This window comes from Taudactylus pleione, unplaced genomic scaffold, assembly GCF_031769625.1.
Source record: "Taudactylus pleione unplaced genomic scaffold, aTauple2 ptg000199l, whole genome shotgun sequence".
NCBI lineage: Eukaryota > Metazoa > Chordata > Amphibia > Anura > Myobatrachidae > Taudactylus > Taudactylus pleione.
In genome coordinates, this window is record NW_028284601.1 from 7,228,274 (window position 1) to 7,248,464 (window position 20,191).

Sequence of the window (20,191 nt, forward strand, 5' to 3'; positions counted from 1 at the left end):
TTTGTTTATGTACTTTGTAAGGCGCTGCGGAACATTTGTGGCGCCATATAAATTATAATAATAATAATGTCAGAACCTGTTTCATGGACCATGATTATTAAGGATTTAGTACAAACACCCTACAGAGCTTACCACTGATTTTGTTCTCCTATACAAAAAATCTCTAAATTCTCTCCTGGCTACATAAACTCATTCTCGTTTACGTTGTTATTTTTTATATATTTATATTTTTTAATTGCTAGATGTACACAGGGCTCTTCACACATTTAACAGTAAATGAAGATTATTGGCTGACATGTGTGATAATGTTTAGAGGGCCCTGCCATACCCACAGAAATCATCAATTAATATCTGACATGGCCTGTTAAATAAGGGCACCCAGGCAGGCGTGACAGACAGGTCATTGGCACCTTACGTTGTCTCACTGCTTGATCTACAGCTTTTTAACGACTCTGCCTTGTCCCATTGTGTGGGGCGAAAAAAAACAAAAGCATTTTGCCATTGAGTCAGCCAATCACCGGGTCCATAAAACTATCCCAGCTAGGAATGAGCCCTGAGAGGCGATAATTAGAGCTTAACAGCAAGTCATATAATTCTGGATACCCCAAAGGGTTCTGGACTGCTTGCCTAAAAGGTGGCCCTGATTGATGTGGCGACAGGTTGGAGAGATTTATGACCCGTGCCTGTCTGTGTACAGTCATGGGAATATCAGGACCTAAAACGGACCTAGTGTGGACCCTACTGGTGGTCAGAAATCACTGACGTAGTTTCTACCAATACATACTGAGGTGCACACGTCCTCCATAGCAATCATTTGCTTTAAAACTTTAGCAGGCCCAGGTCAAATATCACATTATTAATGGGTTCCCCTTATCCCTCTAAAAAACACAAGGCCTGTTTTACAGTTATATCCCAAATGTAGAGTGTATACACTTTCTTTTAAGCCGTAGAAGCAAGAAAAACAAAACACATTTTAAAAATATTTGCACAGTTAAATTTTTACATTGTTTTTTTTTATTTAATTTTTGTGGCAGAGTATAAAAAGCAGACAAAATAAGCAATACCAACATCTACAAAACAAAGTGAGCAGCACACATAAATGATAAAAAATGGCTTGGCAGAGAAAAAATGGCTCAGTAGCAAAATTCTATACAGTTAATGGAAACATGAAGACTCTAGATCAACTATTAGCACAAGAAAAACTACATAGGTTGAAGATTGAGGAGTAAAAATGTGTCAAGTAATATCGGCATTGTAAAGTGGGGGCGGGCCGCAATCGTGCCCGGGACGCCCCCGCAATGCCCTTTTAAGCTGCCCTCACGCCTCCTGCTGCACTGACCTACCTGCCCCCTCCCGGAGGGGGACCTGTCTGACCCTCCCGGAGGGGGCTGCTAGAAAGCCGCAGAAAGTTGGTAAGTACTAAGAGGCTGGCCTTAGTAAAATTAAGCCTTCAAATACAGACACTGGTGAGGCCACGACGCCACAACTGTGGTCCAGCCAAGTTTGCTGTCCGCCTTGACCAATATCTGATGGTTCGCCAAAAGATGTTAGACAGTATTTGAATTCTTTTTGGGCCCATTCATCTAAAAGTATTTATCCAGGATTTATTGCCAGGACGTCTAATTGCGGACTCCTGGGCCCAAATGACTAGTTAGTTTTACACTTTCTTTTTTTTATTAAATTGAGCAGCATTTGCGCTTGCCCTGAACTTTGCCTATGTGAGAACCCCTATTCCTCCTCTCCAGTCATAAGGCTTAATACATGAAAAATGCATAGTCACAATTACATGCATTTGTTTTCTAGGCACACACAGAGCAAGGCACGCTATGTAAAATGGCGCTGTAGTCACTCAGCATCAGCCTGATAGTGGTCACATTTTCTTGTCATAGCTGCACAACCCCGCCCATCATGAAGGCATCCAATCATCTTTGTTGGAGAACCCTCTGCTCTTATGGAGTCTTAGGATGTACTATGCTCTGGCAAGTGATACATTGGAAAGTGATAAACTACCAGCCACTCAGCTCCTAACTGTCATGTTACAGGCTGTATTTGAAAAATGACAGGAGCTGATTGGTTGATAGTTTATCACTTTTCCAGAGCGTAGTACATCTGTCCCTAATGGGTATATTTACTAAAGTGCGGGTTTATAGAATTGGAGGTGTTGCCCATAGCACCCAATTAGATTCTAGGTATTATCCTGTAGAAGGTGCTAGGTCACCATTCTAGATAAATAAGTAGAATCTGATTGGTTGCTATGGGCAACATCTCCACTTCTATAAACCAGCACTTTAGTAAATATACCCCCTAGGTCTCCTATTAACTAGAGAGGCCCCAGACATTTCACGAGCATAGCCATAGATATGTACTAAATGCCCAATCCCCTCCAAATCCTATAATGCATGAATTTTTCCAAAAAATGAAAGAAAAACAAAATGTAACTTGATTGAAAATGAAAATAACTAAGGGGCCATTCCAGAAAGTTCTAATTTCCAAAATAACCTCCTGTAGGTACTGAATAAACTAACACTAAAAAAGTCACAAGTGTGCTACGGGCAAATGGCTGCAAAATGGTAGCTGGGAATGACAGCTGTTTCCATATGTAAGCTACGGATTAGAAGCCCCAGTGACCTTACAGCAAACATATTTTTGTTTTAACTGGAACACCTGAATGAATCAAATTGGGTTATGACCTCCTACGCTGCCAGCTGTGGCCGTCTTTTTAGAAACTGTTCCAGGATTCGGGTAGAAGACCACGATCTCACCCAACTGTAACCCGCATAAAACCTTTCCCTATCGGTGTGGATTTTGGTGCAACAAATACGTAGCCAATCAATAATAGATGAGCAAATACAGCAGTAATGAGCAGTAGAACTAGACCCAAACAAATGTGTATACTTATATATGAAGAATCGTGTTTGCTTATTAATTACTAGTAGTTCAAACTCTCACCCTGAATGATGCCAGATCTTTGGGAAAGCCCATCCCAAACCTCAAGTCACAGACCTGAATAGAATAAACTATAATTGTACTGCAAGGCGTATATTTACTAAAGTACAGGATTTTAGAAGTGGAGCTGTTGCCCATAACAAGCAATCGGATTCCACTTTTTATTTATCTATAACCTTCTAGAAGATAATAGCTAGAATCTGATTGGTTTCTAGAAGCTCCACTTCTAAGAACCCGCATTTTAGTAAATATACATCTAAGATGGAGCAGACTTTTCATTCATTTACTACATTAGTACATTTATAGTACGTTGTTCTCTAGACATGCATTGTTCCATATTAGAAAAGATTTAATTTGCATAATAAATAATTTTAGTGTAAAGAACCAAAGCCCAGGAACAGTCATGTGACTTTAATGTCCGAAGCAGCTATCACGGAAAACCTGTCATTTCTCAGCAAATACCGGCCTGGCCGTTGTGCCTAAAAATAACCCTTCATTGTTTTATCTGTCAGTTCATTTTAAACATATACAAGGCCAGACACAAAATGTGATTTAATACAATGAGCACAATAGCACAAATGTGCTGTCAATAAATACATTGTAAGGACTTAATTTTAAATTAAGAAATCTTCCTCTTTGATCTAATAGTGTAAGCTTGACGAATTAAAGTAAATGTCTTATTGGTTAATTGAAGTTAAGTATTCATTAAGTGTACCCATCACGTAAGGATAAGGCTACTAGCTGAGAATGTAGATATGTACTAAGGGCCTGATTCAGACCTGCTCACAAGCGCGTCGATGGTGGGGCATTGTGCAAGCCCCGGAGCAAGAGAGAAATTCTCTCGCTCCGGGGGTTGCTACAAACGGGGCGGCTGTCGATGTTGATCGACAACTCGTCCCGATTTGTAGGCGGGGTGGGGGGGGGTGGACAAACAGAGGCACCTGCCGTTTGTGGGCGGCTCTACTGACATCAAAAAGTGATGGGGCTTGCGGCAGACGAGACCCTACCACAAGGGTCTCGTCACAAGCCCAATGGTTGCGATGGTCGCAACCATCACCTGGCCGCTCGCTAAAGCTGTGGGTGGTCACCCACAGCTTAGCGAGCGGCCAGGAGGCCGGGTTTTTTAAAACAAAGCGGCCGCCCTGATTCAGAGCAAGCGCACGCTTTTTGTGAGTGGCTCTGAATCAGGCCCTAAGAACCTATAGGCAGCCATTTAGTGCTGTATTCACATGCATATTGATTTAACTTGCACAAAATCATTGTGGGCCTTGATTTAGAGGCTGACGCTAATGCATGCGCGGCTGCCATTTTTTCTGGATTCGCATCTGCGATAATATACGAATGCTGGTTTTGGCCTTTCCCTTGTGCAGTAGCGTGCCACAGACAGTGAAAGCCTTGGGACGCCCACTTTCAATGTTCGTGGACAGTGCAAATCTGCTGGTGGATTCCATCAGCGCACGCTCACGGTCACCATCAACACTTACGACGCCCGATGGTTGGCGAAGCGTCTTCTTCTGGACTTTCTCTAAACATGGCCTCTGTGCCTGCAACGCTGTGATTGTTTCACTGACACTCCCGCAACAAGCCCATGAGATGTCCCTTTTTTGCGTTCACTTCAAGCCGCATCCCAGGAATGCCCTTGGCTATTCGCCGCTAGCTCAAATGGGAGCGATCCCTTATGCAAGAGCAGTCTCTGCGTACACTCAGTGGTACATATATACGCCATAGGGGTTTCCAGAACTTTTTGTGCATGTGCGGTAGCAAATAATTACTCTACTTGCACTGCGTCCACCTCTGAATCAGTGTGAACCAATGAGATTATAGCTATCATTTTAGAATGTACTAGATAGATGATAGCTATTATTTCATTGGTTGCTACGGGCAACACCTCCACTAGTCCTCTTTAGAAGGTTTGATAAATCTCTCGTTAAGTTTTACCTGTTACATAAAAACAAATCTCTTTTATATTTAGATTTTATATTTCACTAAAAATATTGCCACACTGTGCGACCCACACCATTGCCACACTGAACATTTGAGCCTCAGAGGACTAAAACCAGAGATAAATTACTGTAATTCTAGGTAGTGTTATTAAAAAAACAAAAACACATTTCATATGATTAATATAATGTTTCTCCATGGCGCTGTAAATGATAGCATCACTCATTCAAAAATTAATTTCAGGGCACAACATGCAGACACAGCAAAGTACATAATCACCCGTTTGTACAGATATACTAATAAGTTAGGCTGTATATGGATAGCTCTGCCACATATAGAGAGCCGCAAAAATAATCCTTCACGTATACCCTTCATTTGCTGCTGGCCAAACACCTACAGACCCTACTGCCAGTGGCGCAATTGGGTATTATTTTATGCTGGTACTGTGAGCACGCTCACGAATAACGCCTGTGGCCGCAAGTAACAAGATCATGGCCACGAGTCATTTCTCGTCATTCTGAGGCTTGGTTAGTGCACCAGGAACTGCTGGGCTGCCCCCAGTCACTCAGGCCTCAAGGCCCAAGTCCATCTCGCGTCTGAGCGATGTGACTTGCTCGGCGGTGCAGCTAATGGCGCCGGCGGTAAGGTAAGAAAAGGTCCGGCGCACCGGCTACTAATTTCAAAATGATATGCCGTACCGGCCCGTACATACAGTACTCATTTGCCCCACTGCTTACCACTCAACCCGGCTATCACAGTTTACTTCCAAATTGGCCAAATTGGTAATTAGGTGCAAAGGCTGAGCAGTCTGCCTTACACTATGGCCGCTTAGTGTGGACAACACATGCAGATAGGTTTCCATTGCATCATTCATGGGTATGTTGCATAATCCTTTAGAAGAGACACTTTCTCAGATGGTGCTCCTCTATTTTGTAGTAATGTGAACAGTGGCGTAACTAGGGTATTTGGAATCCAGGGCAAATTTGAAAATGGAGCCCCCCCTATGTGCGCGCACTGAAAAATGGGCATGGACACAATGGGCGGGGTCACTGAAAAATGGGGCATGTCAACATTACACATATACCCCTTTCTCTTCACTCTGAACATTCCTTTCCATTCCATATGCACCTTAACCCCAATAGTGCCCCTTATACAGTCCCCCCTATGCAGTGCCCCCAGTAGTGGTCCCTCTTATGCAGGCCCCCAGTAGTGCCCCTTATACAGTACCCCCAGTATGCAATGTCCCCAGTAGTGGTCCCTCTTATGCAGGCCCCCAGTGTTGCCCCTTGTAGAGTACCCCCAGTATGCAATGTCCCCAGTAGTGGTGGCTCTTATGCAGGCCCCAGTAGTGCCCCTTGTGCAGTACCCCCAGTAGTGGTCCCCCTTATGCAGGCCCCCAGTAGTGCCTCTTTTACAGTGCCCCCAGTAGTAATCCCCCTTATGCAGCCCCCCAGTAGTGGTCCTCACTATCCAGTGCCCATTGTAGTGGTCCTCCCTATTCAGTGCCCCCAGTGCAGTGTCCCTTGTGCCTCCAGTAGTAAGCCCCTTATATAGTGCCCGCAGTAGTAGACCCCCCCTATGCAGTACCACTTATACAGTGCCCCCAGGAGTGGTCCCCCTATGCAGTGCCCTTTATATAGTGCCCCCAGTAGTAGTCCCCCCTATACAGTGCCCTTTATATATTGCCCCCAGTAGTAGTCCCCCCTATGCAGTGCCCTTTATATATTGCCCCCAGTAGTAGTCCCCCCTATGCAGTGCCCTTTATATAGTGCCCCCAGTAGTAGTCCCCCCCTATGCAGTGCCCTTTATATAGTGCCCCCAGTAGTGTTACCTGATGGAGTGCCCCAGTATCGGTACCCCGCAGTAGTCCTCCCAGTAGTAGTCCCCCCGATTAGTGCCCCCAGTAGAGGCCCCCCCCATAGTAGTCCACCCCCCTATGCAGTGCCCCTAGTAGTAGCCTCCCCCAATGGTGCCCCCAGTAGTAGTCCACCCCTGACAAATACAAATACACAGCGAAAATAAAACAGTAAATAAGAGAAGAAAAATAAACTTACCTGAATCCACGCTCCGGCTTCAGTTACAGCTCCCGCCGCCATCGCACGTCAGCCCTCCCGGGCTGGCGGCGATGTGTGTGTAAAAATGCAGAGCCTGAGCCCGCCTCCCACCCGCCGCCTGGCGCTATTGGGTAACAGCTCTGGGGGAGGGAGGGGGCTTGGCTGTGCAGCACAGGACCGGCGCTGGGCGCAGGGAAGCCTAGCGCCTGTCCTGTGTAAATGTGTAGTGCTGACCGCACTCACTGCGGCCGGCACTACACTGGGTAACTAGGACAGGATCGGTACCGTGGCCGCCGGTGCCCAGGGCACGTGCCCCACTCACCCTGCCCTAGTTACGCCACTGAATGTGAAGCAGCTTAGACTTAGCTAGGTACACACCTAACAGATATATCTGCAGATGATGGTTGTTCATACACACTGAAAAACCATCATCTGTCTACGGGTCCCACTGGCCGGGAGGCGTGATGTGCCCCCCTCCCCACTGCCTCTGCTGCTAGTGTACCGTACACACAGCACGATGCCCCAAAATATCTGCACATATATTGGGCGATATGTCTGTGAACGGCGTCGCTCAGAGACATATCGCTGGTACACACTGGCCAATGCACACAAGACATATTGGCCGATCAATTGATCGGCCAATATATCTAACAGTGTGTACCCAGCATTAGAGACCACGCTTCACTTTATATACAGTCAGGTGCATAAATATTGGGACATTGACAGGATTTTCATATATTGGCCTCTATTCACCACCACAATGGCTTTGAAATGAAACAAACAAGATGTGCTTTAACTGCAGACTTTCAGATTTAATTTGAGGGTAATTACATCCAAATTAGGTGAATGGTGTAGGAATTCTATATGTGCCTCCCACTTTTTAAGGGGCCAAAAGTAATGGGACTATCAACTCAAAAGCTATTTCATGGACAGATGTGGGCTATTCCCTTGTTATTTCATTATCAATTAAGCAGGTAAAAGGTCTGGAGTTGATTCTAGGTGTGACATTTGCATTTGGAATCAGTTGCTGTCGACTCTCAATATGAGATCCAAAGAGCTGTCACTATCAGTGAAGCAAGCCATCATTAGGCTGAAAAATCAAAATAAACCCATCAGAGATATAGCAAAAACATTAGGTGTGGCCAAATCAACTGTTTGGAATATTCTTAAAATGAAAGAATGCACTGGAGAGCTCAGCAACACCAAAAGACCCGGAAGACCACAGAAAACAACTGTGGTGGATGACAGAAGAATTATTTCCCTGGTGAAGAAAAACCCCTTCACAACAGTTGGCCAAATCAAGAACACTCTCCAGGAGGTAGGTGTATATGTGTCAAAGTCAACAATCAAGAGAAGACTTCACAAGAGTGAATATAGAGGGTTCACCACAAGATGTAAACCATTGGTGAGGAAGACCAGATTACAGTTTGCCAAACAAAATCTAAAAAAGCCATTACAGTTCTGGAACAACATTCTATGGACAGATGAGACAAAGATCAACTTGTACCAGAGTGATGGGAAGAGAAGAGTATGGAGAAGGAAAGGAACTGCTCATGATCCAAAACATACCACCTCATCAGTGAAGCATGGTGGTGGTAGTGTCATGGCGTGGGCATGTATGGCTGCCAATGGAACTGGTTCCCTTGTATTTATTGATGATGTGACTGCTGACAAAAGCAGCAGAATTCATTCTGAAGTGTTTCGGGCAATATTATATGCTCATATTCAGTCAAATGCTTCAAAACTCATTGGATGGCGCTTCACAGTGCAGATGGACAATGACCCGAAGCATACTGCAAAAGCAACCAAATAGTTTTTTAAGGTTAAGAAGTGGAATGTTATGCAATGGCCAAGTCAATCCCCTGACCTGAATCCGATTTGAGCATGCATTTCACTTGATGAAGACAAAACTGAAGGGAAAATGCAGGAACTGAAAACATTTGCAGTAGAGGCCTGGCAGAGCATCACCAGGTATGAAACCCAGCGTCTGGTGATGTCTATGCGTTCCAAACTACAGGCTGTAATTGCCTGCAAAGGATTTGCAACAAAGTATTAAAAAGTGAAAGTTAGATTTAGGATTGTTTAGTTTGTCCCATTACTTTTGGCCCCTTAAAAAGTGGGAGGCACATATAGAAACCGTTGTAATTCCTAAACAGTTCACCTGATTTGGATGTAATTACCTTCAAATTAAATCTGAAAGTCTGCGGTTAAACCACATCTTGTTTGTTCATTTCAAATCCATTGTGGTGGTGAATAGAGGCCAAAATATGAAAATTCTGTCAATGTCCCAATATTTATGCACCTGACTGTATATAGGGAACTTCAATTTCACTACAGCTGACAAAGCACTGGCTGCCTTTCTAGTAGATATTTCCTTGGGTATTTTTGTCCTGGAAAATGTCCCTATTTTTCAGTTTTCACCAACTGCACGGTACAAATTCTCTTATTCTGTATTTGGAATATCAAAGCCCAATACCTATTCTGATGTCTCTTTAAACTTAGAGATGTACTTATAAATACAGTAACAAGATATAAAACTCTTTTCTGATAGCATGTCATGATGTGGTTGCTTTTATTTATTATCAGTTATTTATATAGCTCATACATATACCGCAGCGCTTATAAAGAATATTTGGCCATTCACATCAGCCCCTATCCAAGTGGAGCTTACAATCTATGGCCCTCTCATTCAGACCCACTTGCGAGCGGCTGTCCGCTCGCAAGTGGGTCGATGGTCCCCACTGCGCATGTGCACGACGGAGGGAGCTCCGTCGTGCGCATGCGCGAGACCCGACGAGCGAAGGACTTTCCTTCGCTCAGAGTGTCTCATCAAAGGGGGCGTGCTGTCGATGGTGACTGACAGCACGCCCCCTTTGGTGGGCGTGCCGGGGGCGTGCCTGCCAGACGTAGGCGTTCCCAAGGGAACGCCTACCGTCTGAAGCTGGCCCCACTGACATCACTAGTGATGTCAGTGGGAGTGATTTTGGCTCTGATAGAGCCAAAATCACTCCTGGCCTTGCGGTTGAAAACCCAACCGCAGGCTTTTGCTCGCAGTTTCGATGGTCGCGATGGTCAAGACCATCGCGACCATCATCCTGCACGCTCATATATGCTGTGGGTGGTGACCCACAGCTATACGAGCATCCAGGAGGACGCTCCATATTAATGGAGGTGGGCCCTGATTCAGAGCGAGCGCTCTGGTCAGAGCGTCCGGCTCTGAATCAGGGCCAATATTCCCTATCACACGTACACACACTCTAGGGTTAGTTTTTGTTGAGAGCTACTTAACCTACCAGCATATTTTTATGGATTGTGGGAGGAAGCCAGATCACCAAGGGGAAATCCACGCAAGCACAGAAAGAACATGCAAACGCCATACCTAAATCTGACTAGCAACACAGTGGTCCTGGAAATCATATTGCAATTTTGGTAACTGTGGAAATAGGCAACATAAATAAAATATTGGCTTATTTTGTCTTCGTTGTGTTTTGCAAGGTTTCCTGTTGAGTTAAACAGTGGTACTCCCACCTCTGCATAATGAATATGAATTAAAAAAAAAAATTCTAATATTATTCAAAAAGTTTGGACACTGGACAGATAGTTTGACCATATCCAATCATAATTATAAATACACACACAGGGACACTCTCTGCATAAGAATATGACTTGTGCCTTAATAGACATTTACAAAACATACAAGTAATTACAAAGCCTACTTATAAAGAGTTTAAATATTACTATGTACAAACTAAAATCACTGCCCATTAAAGGATTATTGGAGCTCATCCTAAAAAAAACGAATGGTTGTAGTGCTGTATGGTGTAGCACCCCCCAGTGTGGCACTGCACCCCTGCCTGGGCGCTGACCTCTCCTTGCCTCCACTCATGTGGGGGTCAATGTGTGGGAATAGCAAAGGGACTTTTCATCCCTCTCCACAGGGCTGGGGGCAGAATGCACATATCAAGGCAGGGAAAAAACACCAACACAAACAGGGGGTGAAACACTTTTGTGTGTACTGAATATCCCCCACAGCCCACTCTCTTCTGGAAGTCCAGCACATGGAGATCTGGCAAAAAGCAGGAGGAATCTGCAGCCCCTATTGTTTTCCCTGCATCTAATCTGTGCCTCCAGAATCCAACTGTGCAAGAGGTGGAGAGAGGGGGGTGCAACAAGACAATATAAAGAGGGATGACAAAAAAATAAACTAAATGGGATCAAAGTGCACAGCAGCCAGAGGGACCAATAGGATCAAACACATTAAAGGGACGCAGGCAACCGGCACCTTATTGTGACACAGCAGGACCTGTGTTTTCAGCCACCTGAGAACCGGCAGCACACGGAGGGTTAAGAGCAAAAGTCGCTGCCAAAAATGTAACATCCATACTGGGTTTTTTTTTCTGTATCAGAGGCCTGTATCTCTATGGTGGGTGGCTGTTGTCTGGTCCGAGGTGTGGTATCTCCATCCACAATGCAGAGGTGGTACCATTATCTCAATGTCGATGAAGTAACACTGACACAGTATCAGTGAATTAACAAAATATACAATTGCATTCAGAGAACTATTGGCCCAATTCGCATCACATTTGGGATGTGATCCATCAGGCCGCTCTTCGCATGCAGGCCGGCGTTAATTACACCGGTATGCATGAACAAAATCACAAAGGACTACTCTCTCGATGGGGCCCATTTATCATTGATCGCTTTTGCAATGCGATCAGGGCATGCTAGTACCACCCCTGATCGCACTGCAAAAAGCGATCTCTTTGGCCGGATGTACCATCCGGGACATGCAGGGACACAGGTTCCGAAAGGAGCCCATCCCTGCGATGTCTCTGGAGAGCTGCCGGTCACTACTGGGGGTGGTGCAAATGCGCAGTTCCGTGGACTGCACATGCATATCCGCCATAGTCGGAGAGGGTTCCAGCGAATCCCTCCGCCGGCAAATAGTGCGAGGTGTAGCCCATAGGCTACAGCGGCTAACGTCATCTTCAGATGCCGTTAGCTGTGGAGGCCGATATCTGGAATGCTTCGCATTCCAGTTATTGGTACATTTGGCAGCATCGCTTCCCCCATAGAAACCTATGGGGGAGGCGGCTGGCAGCGGTAATGGAGGGATCACAGCAGGTATCGGAGATATCTGCTGCGGTCCCTCCTTCATACATACGGGGGATACTTAATATTTGAGGTAAACCCAATGTGTATTATTACTCCACTGACTGCCAAAGATAAACCAAAATCACCAAAACTTTACTGGAATTTTACCTCAAGACAGCTTTATTTTTACACTGCAATTCAGACTTAGGACATGCTCCCTAACATCTAAGGCTCTCTGCACATTTTACATATGTCCCACCTACAGTGCAGCATGGGGGCATATCCAATTGAGTGCGAGGTTTAGCGAGGTAAAAAACCTTGCGCCCAATTTTGGATTACTGCGGGTATACGCGCTCCCGGTACCCGCGGTATCCAATGAAAAAAAGAGGTTGTGGGGTTTTCAGAGCTGTAACAACCTGCGGTGCCTAAACAAAAAGAAAAAATATTACACTCACATGTCCAGATGTCAATTAGGCTCCCGGTAGCCTCCCCTCCATCTTGTCACTGGGGAGGGGGCTGCTGGGAGTCTGGGGGGCTGTTGGTAGGCTCCAGGGGTGCTTGGAGATATAGGGCCTCATTCAGACGCGGTCGGAGGATGCAAGCGGTCGCTCAGAAACTGGGCGGCCACTTGCATCCTGACCTCCCGCCTCTGTTGCGGTCGGTAGGCTGTGGGTTAACACCCACAGCTCTAACGACTGCTCCGGTGATGGTCGCGATGGTCAGAGACCATCGCGCGACCATCGGGGCTTACGACGAGACCCTAGGGTAGGGTCTCCCTTGTCGTAAGCCCCGGAGAGCTTCTGGCTCTGTCTGAGCCGGAAGCTCTCTACTGACATCACTTGTGATGTCAGTGGGGCCTCCCCCAAACAGCAGGCGTTCCCATGGGAACGCCTCCGTTTGGGCTGCCACACCCCGGCCCGCCTTCCAAACGGGGCGAGCTGTCAATCAACATCGACAGCTCGCCCCCTTTGGATCGAGACCCGCTACGACCGGCGCTGTCGGTCGTAATGGGTCTCACGCATGCGCACGACGGCGCCGTCATGCGCATGCTCTATGGGGGGCCATCGACCCGGTCCGAGCGCTAACAACCGGGTCTGAATGACCCCCATAGTTCTCCCAGCGCCAGTTACAGGGAGGGGGACATACACAAGGGGGGGGGTCACACATACCGGGGATCAGTCACACACACTCATACACACACACGCAAATACTACATACTCACCGCTGCAGAAGACCCAGCTCCCGACGCTGGAGGAAGAAGACAGCGCTGTGGAAGGTGAGTAATTAAGGACTACTTAAGCTAAATGGAACCTTCCAAATGCTTAGTTAGTCATTGGGGGGGGTGGGGGGGGGGGGGGAGGGGGGATGCCATCAGGGTCCCAGAGCAAGTCCTGCTGATATTTCCTAAAATTAACAATATTAGGAAAAGTCAGACTTGCTCTGGAGGTGTGAGGGAAAAATCCTGCACCTAATTAAATAGCAAAAATCCAGCATCTGCAGGAAAAACCCCGCAGGTGCGGGATTTTTGCCATTCTCGCGCCTACAGATGAGTCCATATACATCTAGCCCCCTTGCGTGTTAAACAGCCCTTCTAATTGCACCATGCTGTGGTGTGGCTCAGTAGCGCCCTGCATTTTATTGTGTGACTTTTTACCTTCAAATGCATCTTATTCACACAGCGATGCGAATAGCTAGCACAAGCAGCTTCTGCTGATTAAAATGATATGCAGCATGCCTAAGTTCTCTGTGCGTCTGCAGGTGTAGCTGCATGCGAAACGCTGTGCTACAGTGTTACAGCCGCTGACACTGTAACGTAGCATATCACATGCACATACACCTGCATTAGCACACATACTATAGGCATGCTGCATATCATTTTAATCAGCAGAAGCTGCTTGTGCTACACTGTTCGCATCACTATCTGAATAAGATGCATTTGAAGGTAAAAAGTTGCACGAAAGACACTCTGGTGCGGTGATACCTATAGGAATAGTATGATATAGTGTGTTAGGTGCGGTGATACCTATAAGAATAGTATGATATAGTGTATCAGGGGCGGTGATACCTATAGAAATAGTATGATATAGTGTGTCAGGTGCGGTGATACCTATAGGAATAGTATGATATAGTGTGTCAGGTGCAGATACCTATAGGAGTAGTATGATAGTGTAATAGGTGCGGTGACACCTATAGGAGTAGTATGATATAGTGTGTCAGGTGCGGTGATACCTATAGGAATAGTATGATATAGTGTGTCAGGTGCGGTGATACCTATAGGAATAGTATGATATAGTGTGTCAGGTGCAGATACCTATAGGAGTAGTATGATATAGTGTAATAGGTGCAGTGACACCTATAGGAGTAGTATGATATAGTGTGTCAGGTGCGGTGATACCTATAGGAATAGTATGATATAGTGTGTCAGGTGCGGTGATACCTATAGGAATAGTATGATATAGTGTGTCAGGTGCAGATACCTATAGAAATAGTATGATATAGTGTGTCAGGTGTGGTGATACCTATAGGAGTAGTATGATATAGTGTGTCAGGTGCGGTGATACCTATAGGAGTAGTATGATATACTGTGTCAGGTGCGGTGATACCTATAGGAATAGTATGATATAGTGTCAGGTGCGGTGATACCCATAGGAGTAGTATGATATAGTGTGTCAGGTGCGGTGATACCTATAGGAGTAGTATGATATAGTGTGTCAGGTGCGCGATACTTATAGGAGTAGTATGATATAGTGTGTCAGGTGCGGTGATACCTATAGGAATAGTATGATATAGTGTGTCAGGTGCGGTGATACCTATAGGAATAGTATGATATAGTGTGTCAGGTGCGGTGATACCTATAGGAGTAGGACGATATAGTGTGTCAGGTGCGGCGATACCTATAGGAATAGTATAATATAGTGTGTCAGGTGCGGCGATACGTATAGGAATAGTATAATATACTGTGCATAATATTGTTACTCTATGAATAGTATGATACAGCGTACCACATCACAGTGTTACCTCTATATAGGAATAGTATGATACAGCGTACCACATCAGTGTTACCTCTATATAGGAATAGTATGATACAGCGTACCACATCACAGTGTTACCTCTATATAGGAATAGTATGATACAGCGTACCACATCATAGTGTTACCTCTATATAGGACTAGTATGATACAGCATACCACATCACAGTGTTACCTCTATATAGGAATAGTATGAGCTAGGAATAGTATAAGATAGTGTGTAAGGTGCAGCATTACTGCTAGGAATAGTATAAGACAATGTGTAATGTGCAGCGTTACTACTAGGAATAGTACAAGATAGTGTGTAAGGTGCAGCGTTACTGCTAGGAATGGTACAAGACAGTGTGTAATGTGCAGCGTTACTGCTAGGAATAGTATAAGATAGTGTGTAATGTGCAGCGTTACTGCTAGGAATAGTATAAGACAGTGTGTAAGGTGCAGCATTACTGGTAGGAATAGTATAAGATAGTGTGTAAGGTGCAGCATTACTGCTAGGAATAGTATAAGACAATGTGTAATGTGCAGCGTTACTACTAGGAATAGTACAAGATAGTGTGTAAGGTGCAGCGTTACTGCTAGGAATGGTACAAGACAGTGTGTAATGTGCAGCGTTACTGCTAGGAATAGTATAAGATAGTGTGTAATGTGCAGCGTTACTGCTAGGAATAGTATAAGACAGTGTGTAAGGTGCAGCATTACTGGTAGGAATAGTATAAGATAGTGTGTAATGTGCAGCGTTACTGCTAGGAATAGTACAAGATAGTGTGTAATGTGCAGTGTTACTGGTAGGAATAGTACAAGATAGTGTGTAATGTGCAGCTTTACTTCTAGGAATAGTATAAGATAGTGTGTAAGGTGCAGCGTTACTGCAGTGAATAGTACAAGACAGTGTGTAATGTGCAGCGTTACAGCTAGGAATAGTACAAGACAGTGTATAATGTGCAGCGTTACAGCTAGGAATAGTACAAGACAGTGTGTAATGTGCAGCTTTACTTCTAGGAATAGTATAAGATAGTGTGTAAGGTGCAGCGTTACTGCAGTGAATAGTACAAGACAGTGTGTAATGTGCAGCGTTACTGGTAGGAATAGTACAAGACAGTGTGTAATGTGCAGCGTTACAGCTAGGAATAGTACAAGACAGTGTGTAATGTGCAGCTTTACTGGTAGGAATAGTACAAGACAGTGTGTAATGTGCAGCTTTACTGCTAGGAGTAGTACAAGATAGTGTGTAAGGTGCAGCGTTACAGCTAGGAATAGTACAAGATAGTGTGTAAGGTATCGAAAGTACAGACTGCAGGCGCTATAAATACTAATATTTAATAATGATATAAGAAGACCACAGTAAAATAATTAAAATAAACACACAGAAAGGATGAAAATAAAATTGGACAGAAGATGCTAAAATGGCATTGTAAATAAATAATTATAAATAAAGGAAAAAAAAAAAAAAAAAAAAAAAAAGAAATAAATCAAGCTAAGACAATTATAAAAACAATAAGAAAAATATAAGCAATACTTGATATAAATGCATACAGTCTGCACTAAGCAGAGAATACGGACCTGCAAGATAAGTTGTAAAATTGTAGCAACAGTGTCAGTGTATAGTGGCTTGCATATATACAATCACAGATAACATTAAAGATAATGACGTTTACGTAGCTCTTAGATGGTCCGTGTAGACATAGATATATATCAATGTCTCTCACACATCTGAGACTGTAGGAGAGTGTTAATTAGTACACCATAATAAAGGTATTCCAGCCTATATGGCACAATGGATTTTAGGGGGACTATCGATGTCCAGTGATATTCTGAAAAAAGTTAAAATATAGAATGAGCCCTTAGGAGCTGGGCTTATAGATTGTTCATCTTGGAGCGTATGGCTGTTTCTAACATTTGAAGCCACTCCTAATACGTGTAGACCGCACAGCCGCAGACAGCTCTGTTTAATGTATCAGAGAGTAAAATGTAAAAAACTGAGAATAGTGCACATTTAAGCATGCATGCTTTATAGGGTTTATCACTAACGATCCGGTTGTGACCATATATCACGCCGTGATCCTCACTGAGCTCTCACATGCAGTGGCCTCACAGCAATCCACGGAGGAGAGGGATCAGCTCCGGTACAATCACACGTCGGTGAGCAGCGTGCAGCGTTGTTGTTCGTCCTCCGTGTAAAGTGGTCAGTGACTCACTTGCCCGGCTTGCGGTCTCACGTCCCGTCCTTCTCTCTACGCGTTTCTCCGCCTTAGGAACATCGGCGGCTTCTTCAGGAGACAGGTGGCTTTGCGGTCTACACGTATTAGGAGTGGCTTCAAATGTTAGAAACAGCCATACGCTCCAAGATGAACAATCTATAAGCCCAGCTCCTAAGGGCTCATTCTATATTTTAACTTTTTTCAGAATATCACTGGACATCGATAGTCCCCCTAAAATCCATTGTGCCATATAGGCTGGAATACCTTTATTATGGTGTACTAATTAACACTCTCCTACAGTCTCAGATGTGTGAGAGACATTGATATATATCTATGTCTACACGGACCATCTAAGAGCTACGTAAACGTCATTATCTTTAATGTTATCTGTGATTGTATATATGCAAGCCACTATACACTGCCACTGTTGCTACAATTTTACAACTTATCTTGCAGGTCCGTATTCTCTGCTTAGTGCAGACTGTATGCATTTATATCAAGTATTGCTTATATTTTTCTTATTGTTTTTATAATTGTCTTAGCTTGATTTATTTCTTTTTCTTCTCTATTATTTATTTACAATGCCATTTTAGCATCTTCTGTCCAATTTTATTTTCATCCTCTCTGTGTGTTTATTTTAGGGATGTGCAGGCTCGGATAGGTTCGAGTTTGCACGTGGAGTTCGGATTTTTCCCTCCAAAAAAACGGAACTCAGAACGAGGCAAAACGTCATCTTACATGGACGAACATCATCATTCCTGGACAAAAGACCAGGAATGATGATGTTCGTCTATGTAAGATGACGTTTTGCCTCGTTCTGAGTTCCGTTTTTTTGGAGGGAAAAATCCGAACTCCACGTGCAAACTCGAACCTATCCGAGCCTGCACATCCCTAGTTTATTTTAATTATTTTACTGTGGTCTTCTTATATCATTATTAAATATTAGTATTTTTAGCGCCTGTCAGTCTGTACTTTCGATTTCTTGGCAATTGTTGGGAGGGTCCAGATTCCTCCACCTCTATGACGACTGCTTTATACTAACTAATCCCCTGGTCCTCAACACACTCCTTATTTATCTCCTGGTCCACTGACGTGGATATAGTCCAGCGCCTACTTTTTGTCTGTGTGTGTGTTTAGTGTGTAATGTGCAGCGTTACTGCTAGGAGTAGTACAAGATAGTGTGTAATGTGCAGTGTTACTGGTAGGAATAGTACAAGATAGTGTGTAATGTGCAGCGTTACTGCTAGGAGTAATACAAGATAGTGTGTAATGTGCAGTGTTACTGGTAGGAATAGTACAAGATAGTGTGTAATGTGCAGCGTTACTGCTAGGAATAGTACAAGACAGTGTGTAATGTGCAGCGTTACTGCTAGGAGTAGTACAAGATAGTGTGTAATGTGCAGTGTTACCGGTAGGAATAGTACAAGATAGTGTGTAATGTGCAGCGTTACTGCTAGGAATAGTAGAAGATAGTGTGTAATGTGCAGCGTTACTGCTAGGAATAGTACAAGATAGTGTGTAATGTGCAGCGTTACTGCTAGGAATAGTACAAGATAGTGTGTAATATGCAGCGTTACTGCTAGGAATAGTACAAGATAGTGTGTAATGTGCAGCGTTACTGCTAGGAATAGTATAAGATAGTGTGTAATGTGCAGCGTTACTGCTAGGAATAGTACAAGATAGTGTGTAATGTGCAGCGTTACTGCTAGGAATAGTACAAGATAGTGTGTAATGTGCAGCGTTACTGGTAGGAATAGTATAAGATAGTGTGTAATGTGCAGCGTTACTGCTAGGAATAGTACAAGATAGTGTGTAATGTGCAGCGTTACTGCTAGGAATAGTACAAGATAGTGTGTAATGTGCAGCGTTACTCCTAGGAATAGTACAAGATAGTGAGTAATGTGCAGTGTTACTGGTAGGAATAGTACAAGATAGTGTGTAATGTGCAGTGTTACTGGTAGGAATAGTACCAGATAGTGTGTAATGTGCAGTGTTACTGCTAGGAATAGTACAAGATAGTGTGTAATGTGCAGTGTTACTGGTAGGAATAGTATAAGATAGTGTGTAATGTGCAGTGTTACTGGTAGGAATAGTATAAGATAGTGTGTAATGTGCAGTGTTACTGGTAGGAATAGTATAAGATAGTGTGTAATGTGCAGTGTTACTGCTAAGAATAGTACAAGATAGTGTGTAATGTGCAGTGTTACTGCTATGGATAGTACAAGATCGTGTGTAATGTGCAGTTTTACTGCTAGGAGTAGTACAAGACAGTGTGTAATGTGCAGCGTTACTGCTAGGAATAGTACAAGATAGTGTGTAATGTGCAGTGTTACTGCTAGGAGTAGTACAAGACAGTGTGTAATGTGCAGCGTTACTGCTAGGAGTAGTACAAGATAGTGTGTAATGTGCAGTGTTACTGCTAGGAATAGTACAAGATAGTGTGTAATATGCAGCGGTACTGGTAGGAATAGTATAAGATAGTGTGTAATGTGCAGCGTTACTGGTAGGAATCGTACAAGATAGTGTGTAATATGCAGCAGTACTGGTAGGAATAGTATAAGATAATGTGTAATGTGCAGCGTTACTGGTAGGAATCGTACAAGATAGTGTGTAATGTGCAGCGTTACTGCTAGGAATAGTACAAGATAGTGTGTAATGTGCAGCGTTACTGGTAGGAATAGTACAAGATAGTGTGTAATGTGCAGTGTTACTGCTAGGGATAGTACAAGATAGTGTGTAATGTGCAGTGTTACTGCTAGGAGTAGTACAAGACAGTGTGTAATGTGCAGCGTTACTGCTAGGGTAAGTACAAGATAGTGTGTAATGTGCAGCGTTACTGCTAGGAGTAGTACAAGACAGTGTGTAATGTGCAGCGTTACTGCTAGGAGTAGTACAAGACAGTGTGTAATGTGCAGCGTTATTGCTAGGA

General features: G+C 44.1%; 1 protein-coding gene across 3 annotated transcripts in view; it reads right to left on the bottom strand.

The window, feature by feature from the left end:
• MEIS3 (Meis homeobox 3) overlaps positions 1–20,191 on the bottom strand; it is a 148,355-nt gene that overhangs the window by 92,441 nt on the left and 35,723 nt on the right. The window lies entirely within an intron of this gene.